Genomic DNA, 8,177 nt, shown 5'->3' with positions numbered 1-8,177 from the left:
CTTAAACTATGAATACCTTCATAAGTCGTTTAGACAAATATTTTACAAATTCAGGTAAACTTTGAAAAAAAATGCCAGAAATAAACGTAGAAACGACAGCGGTAACGAGGGCACTAGGAAGCTAATGTGCAGATGGCGGGGAGTCGGTGATAGCTTAAAAAAGTACTGAGCGGAATTACGTTTTTGTTCTTTTTTCGTTAAATCATTTTTCTTTTCTTTTCAAACAACCCTGTCGTGGGCCAATCAGGCCTCCTGTTGTCTGACTTTCTCATGCATCTCACGTAAACTCATGTAACTCCTTCCTTAGCGCTTGTCCCCTCACCAACCCTTGACTTTACTCCCAAGACTTTTCCAAACCATTCTTCCCCTTTACCCTTGAGCTTCGTTTCACTCAGAGCCAGATCATCCAGGTTTCTTTACTCAAACATACTACCTGTCTCTCCATTCTTCTCATCTTCGTTACATCCACACACATTCAGATACCCCAGTCTGAGCCTTCGAAGATGATGAGCACTCCCCGGTTGACTTCTTCTATTTCCGCTTTTAGACGTTGAAAAACAAGAAGGGGAGGATTTCTAGTGCCAGCCTGCCCCCCCATCCCCTCAACCACCACCCGCCCCATGTAGCCGCCTTCTACAACAAGCTCGGAATATATGGGTAGCATTCTTTTTCCCCTATCCCCAGGGATAATATAGTTTGGATATATGAAGAGAATGAGTGAAGAAGGATTGAAAAGGCCAGAGATGGAGGGAACGAGGAGAAGCGGGAGACCAAATTGGAGGTGGAAGGAAGGAATGATAAAGATTTTGAGCGATCGGGGCCTGAACATACAGGAGGGTGAAAGGCATGCAAGGAATAGAGTGAATTGGAACGATGTGGAATATCGGGGTCGACGTGCTGTCAATGGACTGAACCAGTGCATATGAAGCGTCTGGGGTAAACCATGGAAAGGTCTGTGGAGCTTACATGTGGATAGAGAACTGTGGTTTCGGTGAAATAGTGGGTAACGATGCTGCTTCCTGTGGGGTGGAATAGCGACAGCAATGGATGAGGCAAGCATATATATATGCATATATATATATATATATATATATATATATATATATATATATATATATATATATATATATATATATATATATATATATATACAGGTCAAGAGAAAGGTGCAAGAGGTGAAAAAGAGGGCAAATGAGAGTTGGGGTGAGAGAGTATCATTAAATTTTAGGGAGAATAAAAAGATGTTCTGGAAGGAGGTAAATAAAGTGCGTAAGACAAGGGAGCAAATGGGAACTTCAGTGAAGGGCGCAAATGGGGAGGTGATAACAAGTAGTGGTGATGTGAGAAGGAGATGGAGTGAGTATTTTGAAGGTTTGTTGAATGTGTTTGATGATAGAGTGGCAGTTATAGGGTGTTTTGGTCGAGGTGGTGTGCAAAGTGAGAGGGTTAGGGAAAATGATTTGGTAAACAGAGAAGAGGTAGTAAAAGCTTTGTGGAAGATGAAAGCCGGCAAGGCAGCAGGTTTGGATGGTATTGCAGTGGAATCTATCAAAAAGGGGGTGACTGTATTGTTGACTGGTTGGTAAGGTTATTTAATGTATGTATGACTCATGGTGAGGTGCCTGAGGATTGGCGGAATGCATGCATAGTGCCATTGTACAAAGGCAAAGGGGATAAGAGTGAGTGCTCAAACTACAGAGGTATAAGTTTGTTGAGTATTCCTGGTAAATTATATGGGAGGGTATTGATTGAGAGGGTGAACGCATGTACAGAGCATCAGATTGGGGAAGAGCAGTGTGGTTTCAGAAGTGGTAGAGGATGTGTGGATCAGGTGTTTGCTTTGAAGAATGTATGTGAGAAATACTTAGAAAAGCAAATGGATTTGTATGTAGCATTTATGGATCTGGAGAAGGCATATGATAGAGTTGATAGAGATGCTCTGTGGAAGGTATTAAGAATATATGGTGTGGGAGGCAAGTTGTTAGAAGCAGTGAAAAGTTTTTATCGAGGATATAAGGCATGTGTACGTGTAGGAAGAGAGGAAAGTGATTGGTTCTCAGTGAATGTAGGTTTGCGGCAGGGGTGTGCGATGTCTCCATGGTTGTTTAATTTGTTTATGGATGGGGTTGTTAGGGAGGTGAATGCAAGAGTTTTGGAAAAAGGGGCAAGTATGAAGTCTGTTGTGGATGAGAGAGCTTGGGAAGTGAGTCAGTTGTTGTTCGCTGATGATACAGCGCTGGTGGCTGATTCATGTGAGAAACTGCAGAAGCTGGTGACTGAGTTTGGTAAAGTGTGTGAAAGAAGAAAGTTAGAGTAAATGTGAATAAGAGCAAGGTTATTAGGTACATTAGGGTTGAGGGTCAAGTCAATTGGGAGGTAAGTTTGAATGGAGAAAAACTGGAGGAAGTAAAGTGTTTTAGATATCTGGGAGTGGATCTGGCAGCGGATGGAACCATGGAAGCAGAAGTGAATCATAGGGTGGGGGAGGGAGCGAAAATCCTGGGAGCCTTGAAGAATGTGTGGAAGTCGAGAACATTATCTCGGAAAGCAAAAATGGGTATATTTGAAGGAATAGTGGTTCCAACAATGTTGTATGGTTGCGAGGCGTGGGCTATGGATAGAGTTGTGCGCAGGAGGGTGGATGTGCTGGAAATGAGATGTTCGAGGATAATGTGTGGTGTGAGGTGGTTTGATCGAGTAAGTAATGTAAGGGTAAGAGAGATGTGTGGAAATAAAAAGAGCGTGGTTGAGAGAGCAGAAGAGGGTGTTTTGAAATGGTTTGGGCACATGGAGAGAATGAGTGAGGAAAGATTGACCAAGAGGATATATGTGTCGGAGGTGGAGGGAACGAGGAGAAGCGGGACCAAATTGAGGGTGGAAAGATGGAGTGAAAAAGATTTTGAGTGATCGGGGCCTGAACATGCAGGAGGGTGAAAGGCGGGCAAAAAATAGAGTGAATTGGATCGATGTGGTATACCCGGGTTGACGTGCTGTCAGTGGATTGAATCAGGGCATGTGAAGCGTCTGGGGTAAACAATGGAAAGTTGTGTGGGGCCTGGATGTGGAAAGGGAGCTGTGGTTTCGGGCATTATTGCGTGGCAGCTAGAGACTGAGTGAGAACGAATGTGGCCTCTGTTGTCTTTTCCTAGTGCTACCTCGAACACATGAGGGGGGAGGGGAAGGTATTCCATGTGTGGCGAGGTGGCGATGGGAGTGAATGGGGGCAGACAGTGTGAATTGTGTACATGGGTATATATGTATGTGTCTGTGTATGTATAGGTATGTATATTTGCGTGTGTGGACGTGTGTGTGTATACATTGTGTATGGGGGTGGGTTGGGCCATTTCTTTCGTCTGTTTCCTTGCGCTACCTTGCAAACGCGGGAGACAGCGACTAAGCAAAATAAATAAATAAATATATATATATATATATATATATATATATATATATATATATATATATATATATATATATATATATATATATTTATATTTATATCTATATCTATATATATATATATATATATATATATATATATATATATATATATATATATATATATATATATATATATATATATATATCCCTGGGGATAGGGGAGAAACAATACTTCCCACGCATTCCTCGCGTGTCATAGAAGGCGACTAAAGGGGACGGGAGCGGAGGGCTAGAAACCCTCCCCTCCTTGTATTCTAACTTTCTAAAAGGGGAAACAGAAGAAGGAGTCACGCGGGGAGTGCTCATCCTCCCCGAAGGCTCAGATTGGGGTGTCTAAATGTATGTGGATGTAACCAAGATGAGAAAAAAGAAGAGATAGGTAGTATGTTTGTGGAAAGAAACCTGGATGTTTTGGCTCTGAGTGAAACGAAGCTCAAGGGTAAAGGGGAAGAGTGGTTTGGGAATGTCTTGGGAGTAAAGTCAGGGGTTAGTGAGAGGACAAGAGCAAGGGAAGAAGTAGCACTACTCCTGAAACAGGAGTTGTGGGAGTATGTGATAGAGTGTAAGAAAGTAAAATCTAGATTGATATGGGTAAAACTGAAAGTTGATGGAGAGAGATGGGTGATTATTGGTGCATATGCACCTAGGCATGAGAAGAAAGATCATGAGAGGCAAGTGTTTTGGGAGCAGTTGAATGAGTGTGTTAGTGGTTTTGATGCACGAGACCGGGTTATAGTCATGGGTGATTTGAATGCAAAGGTGAGTAATGTGGCAGTTGAGGGAATAATTGGTATACATGGGGTGTTCAGTGTTGTAAATGGAAATGGTGAAGAGCTTTTAGATTTATGTGCTGAAAAAGGACTGGTGATTGGGAATACCTGGTTTAAAAAGAGAGATATAGACAAGTATACGTATGTAAGTAGGAGAAATGGCCAGAGAGCGTTATTGGATTACGTGTTAATTGATAGGCGCGCGAAAGAGAGACTTTTTGATGTAAATGTGCTGAGAGGTGCAACTGGATGGATGTCTGATCATTATCCTGTGGAGGCGAAGGTGAAGATTTGTATGGGTTTTCAGAAAAGAAGAGAGAATGTTGGGGTGAAGAGAGTGGTGAGAGTAAGTGAGCTTGGAAATGAGACTTGAGGAAGTACCAGGAGAGATTAAGTGTAGAATGGAAAAAGGTGAGAGCAAATGACGTGATGGGAGTGGTTAACGAATGGTATCTATTTAGGGATGCGGTGATGGCTTGCGCAAAAGATGCATGTGGCATGAGAAAGGTGGGAGGTGTACAGATTAGAAAGCGTAGTGAGTGGTGGGATGAAGAAGAAAGATTGTTAATGAAAGAGAAAAGAGAGGCGTTCGGACGATATTTGCAGGGAAGTAGTGCAAATGACAGATGTTCAAAAGAAAGCGGCATAAGGTCAACAGAAAGGTGCAAGAGTTGAAAAAGAGGGCAAATGAGTTAGGGTGAGAGAGTATCATTAAATTTTAGGGAGGACAAAAAGATGTTTTGGAAGGAGGTAAATAACGTACGTAAGACAAGAGAACAAATGGGAATATCGGTGAAGGGAGCAAGTGGGGTGGTAATAACAAGTAGTAATGAAGTGAGAAGTAGATTGAGTGAGTATTTTGAAGTTTGTTGACTGTGTTTGATGCAGTGAGTATTTTGAAGTTTGTTGACAATGTTTGATGGAGTGAGAAGGAGATGGAGTGAGAAAGAGATGGAGTGAGTATTTCGAAGGTTTGTTGAATGTGGCAGATATAGGGTGTTTTGGTCTGGGTGGTGTGCGAAGTGAGAGGATCAGGGAGAATGATTTGGTGAAGAGAGAAATGGTAGTGACAGCTTTGTGGAAGATGAAATCCGTTAAGGCGGCCGGTTTGGATGGTATTGCAGTTGAATTTATAAAAAAAAAAGGGGGTGACTGTGTTGTTGATTATTTTCATCTATTATACTTGATCGCCATTTCCCGCATCAGCGAAGTAGCGCCAGAAAAAAAGACGAAGAACTTCCCATCGGCTTTTATGTACATACAAATATACACATAAACGCCCATACACGCACATACACGTACATACTTATACATATACATATCAACATATACATACATATTCATACATATACACAGACATATCATATATACACATGTACATATTCATACGTGCTTGCCTTCATCCATTCTGGCACTACCTCACCCCACAGGAAACAGCATCGCTACCCCCTGCTTCAGCGAGGTAGCGCCAGGAAAACAGACAAAAAAAAAAAAACACATTCGTTTATACTCAGTCTCTAGCTGTCATGTGTAATGCACCGAAATCACAGCTCCCTATCCACATCCAGGCCCCGCAAATCTTTCCATGGTTTACCCCAGACGTTTTATGAACCCTGGTGCAATCCATTGACAGCACGTCGACCCCGGTATACCACATCGCTCCAATCCACTCTATTTCTTGCATGCCTTTCACCCTCCTGTACGCTCAGGCCCCGATCGCTCAAAGTATCATTCACGCCATCCTTTCCACCTCCATAGCCAGGGGGGATGCTATTTCATGTGTGGCGGGGTGGCGACGGAATGGATGAACGTAGCAAGTATGAATATGTAACGTCCGTGTATGTGTATGTATGTATACGTCGAAATGTATATGTATGTATATGTGCGTGTATGGGCGTTATGTATATGCATGTGTATGTAGGTGGGTTGGGCCATTCCTCGTCTGTTTCTTGCGCTACCTCGCTAACGCGGGAGACGGCGATTAGGTATGAAAAATATATAAATAGATAATAATAAGACGTGTGTGTGTGTGTGTGTGTGTGTGTGTGTGTGTGTGTGTGTAACCTTTACATCGTAAGTGTGGAATGCTTGAGAGTTTTATGATATTGCACATAATGGATTTCTAGATAGGATTCCCCGTCATGTCATTCATCTCCCCATCCATGTTAGTTAGAGACAACGAGCAAATAACTTCGGTGTGAGATGTAAACCCTGAAAAACTGTTGACTCTCCAGCTATCAGTATCTTAACCCAGACAGAGTGGACAAGCTTCCTGATATTGCTATATAATACACCGCCATTCTTCACCTCGTCATGGACGGGACACTTAAAGTTTGGGGAAACATAACGTATGTTATAAAAATCATATCATATCATCTACGATGATATGATCACCTTCATTTCTGAAATGTCCAGAACAGTGTTTTCTGTGTCACTGAGGGATTGGTTCCCTTCCTATCCCTCACAATTTTACCACAGAAGGAATGATGCAAGTATACACCACCTAACATCGGTCATACTTTCATCATCATGACGCACATGCATGATACTTTTTCCCTGACCTTCCTTCCAGTATTCCTTCAACATTATACATGACGAATGCCACTGTTACCATACTCACTGTTTGTCTCAGGTGGGAAGTTCTCTCTTGTTTACTGGTGAGGTAAGAACAGTTATTTGTCTTCAATAACTGCCAGAAACAAGCATTCAAGTGCTTACTGCTACTTCTGATAACGTACTGTGTGACAGGGCAATAGCTGCTTGAGCAATGTGATTGCTTATCTCAAGTCCACAAAGGTCACATCTCTTGCAGACTTCATTCTGACTCTGCAGTGTAATTCACTCTTATATTTTCTTTCACTGTTTCATAGTGTTCTTGTGTGACAAATTATTGAAAGATGAAATTCTAACAATCACAGTTTAAGACCAATTCAAACCTATGGCATCAAAGTGACTTCTCTGTAACAGTAAATTTAGTAGAAAACCTCATGATAAAATTGTATTGAAAAATATCATTTACATCTTAAACGTTCAATTTTCTTTTTACTATCAAGGCGATATCAATGTTTTCTATCATGGATTTTAAATCAAGATCTTTGTATAAGGATTCAGACATGAGACACCTCATGTGATGTGGGGATATCATGGGTCGATCTTTTCGTGTCATTTTACAGACAAACAGACGACCTCGACACACGAAGAAAAAGTCGCAGAACAACGACACCTATATCATATACTCAATTTACATTATCAGTTGCTGCACCATATAGATGTGGGGCGCTAACATATTGATGTAGGATGCCAACTTTAAAATCGGTGAAGTGAATGTTTCTAGGCATATGATAGTTACCATGTAGCGAAACTACTTGTAATATACGACCACATCAGATGAATCATTTATGTAATCTTATTATACTTTGTCGCTATCTCCCGCGTTAGTGAGGGAGCGCAAGGAAACAGAAGAAATAATGACCCAACCCACCCACATACGCATATATATATATACATACACGCCCACACACACACATAAACATACCTATACATATTAATGTATACATACATATACATACAAAGAAAAACACTTATATACACATGTACATATTCATACTTGCTGTCCTCAGCCATTCCCATCGCCACCCCGCCACACATGAAATGGCACCCCCCCTCCCCCCCGCATGTGCGCGAGGTAGCGCTAGGAAAAGAGAACAAAGGCCACAATCGTTCACACTCAGTCTCTAGCTATCATATGCAATGCACCGAAACCACAGCTCCCTTTCCACATCAAGGCCCCACAAAACTTTCCATGGTTTACCCCAGACATGTCACATGCCCTGGTTCAATCCATTGACAGCACGTCGACCCCGGTATACCACATGATTCCAATTCACTCTATTCCTTGCACGCCTTTTACTCTCCTGCGTGTTTAGGTCCAGATTGGATAAGGTTGTTAGGGATGTGAATGCAAGAGTT

The 8,177-nt window shown here is 41.8% G+C and overlaps 1 protein-coding gene across 1 annotated transcript in view; it reads right to left on the bottom strand.

The window, feature by feature from the left end:
• LOC139759415 (cytochrome P450 2J3-like) overlaps window positions 1–6,967 on the bottom strand; it is a 150,468-nt gene extending 143,501 nt beyond the window's left edge. The window contains 1 exon segment of the mRNA XM_071681507.1: window positions 6,829–6,967. The gene's annotated coding sequence lies outside the window, so the exon portion shown is untranslated.
• Between the last annotated feature and the right edge of the window lie 1,210 nt (window positions 6,968–8,177).

This window comes from Panulirus ornatus, chromosome 33, assembly GCF_036320965.1.
Source record: "Panulirus ornatus isolate Po-2019 chromosome 33, ASM3632096v1, whole genome shotgun sequence".
In the NCBI taxonomy this organism is placed as follows: domain Eukaryota; kingdom Metazoa; phylum Arthropoda; class Malacostraca; order Decapoda; family Palinuridae; genus Panulirus; species Panulirus ornatus.
Note: the sequence above shows the minus strand (reverse complement) of the source record. Positions and strands in the feature narration are given on the sequence as shown.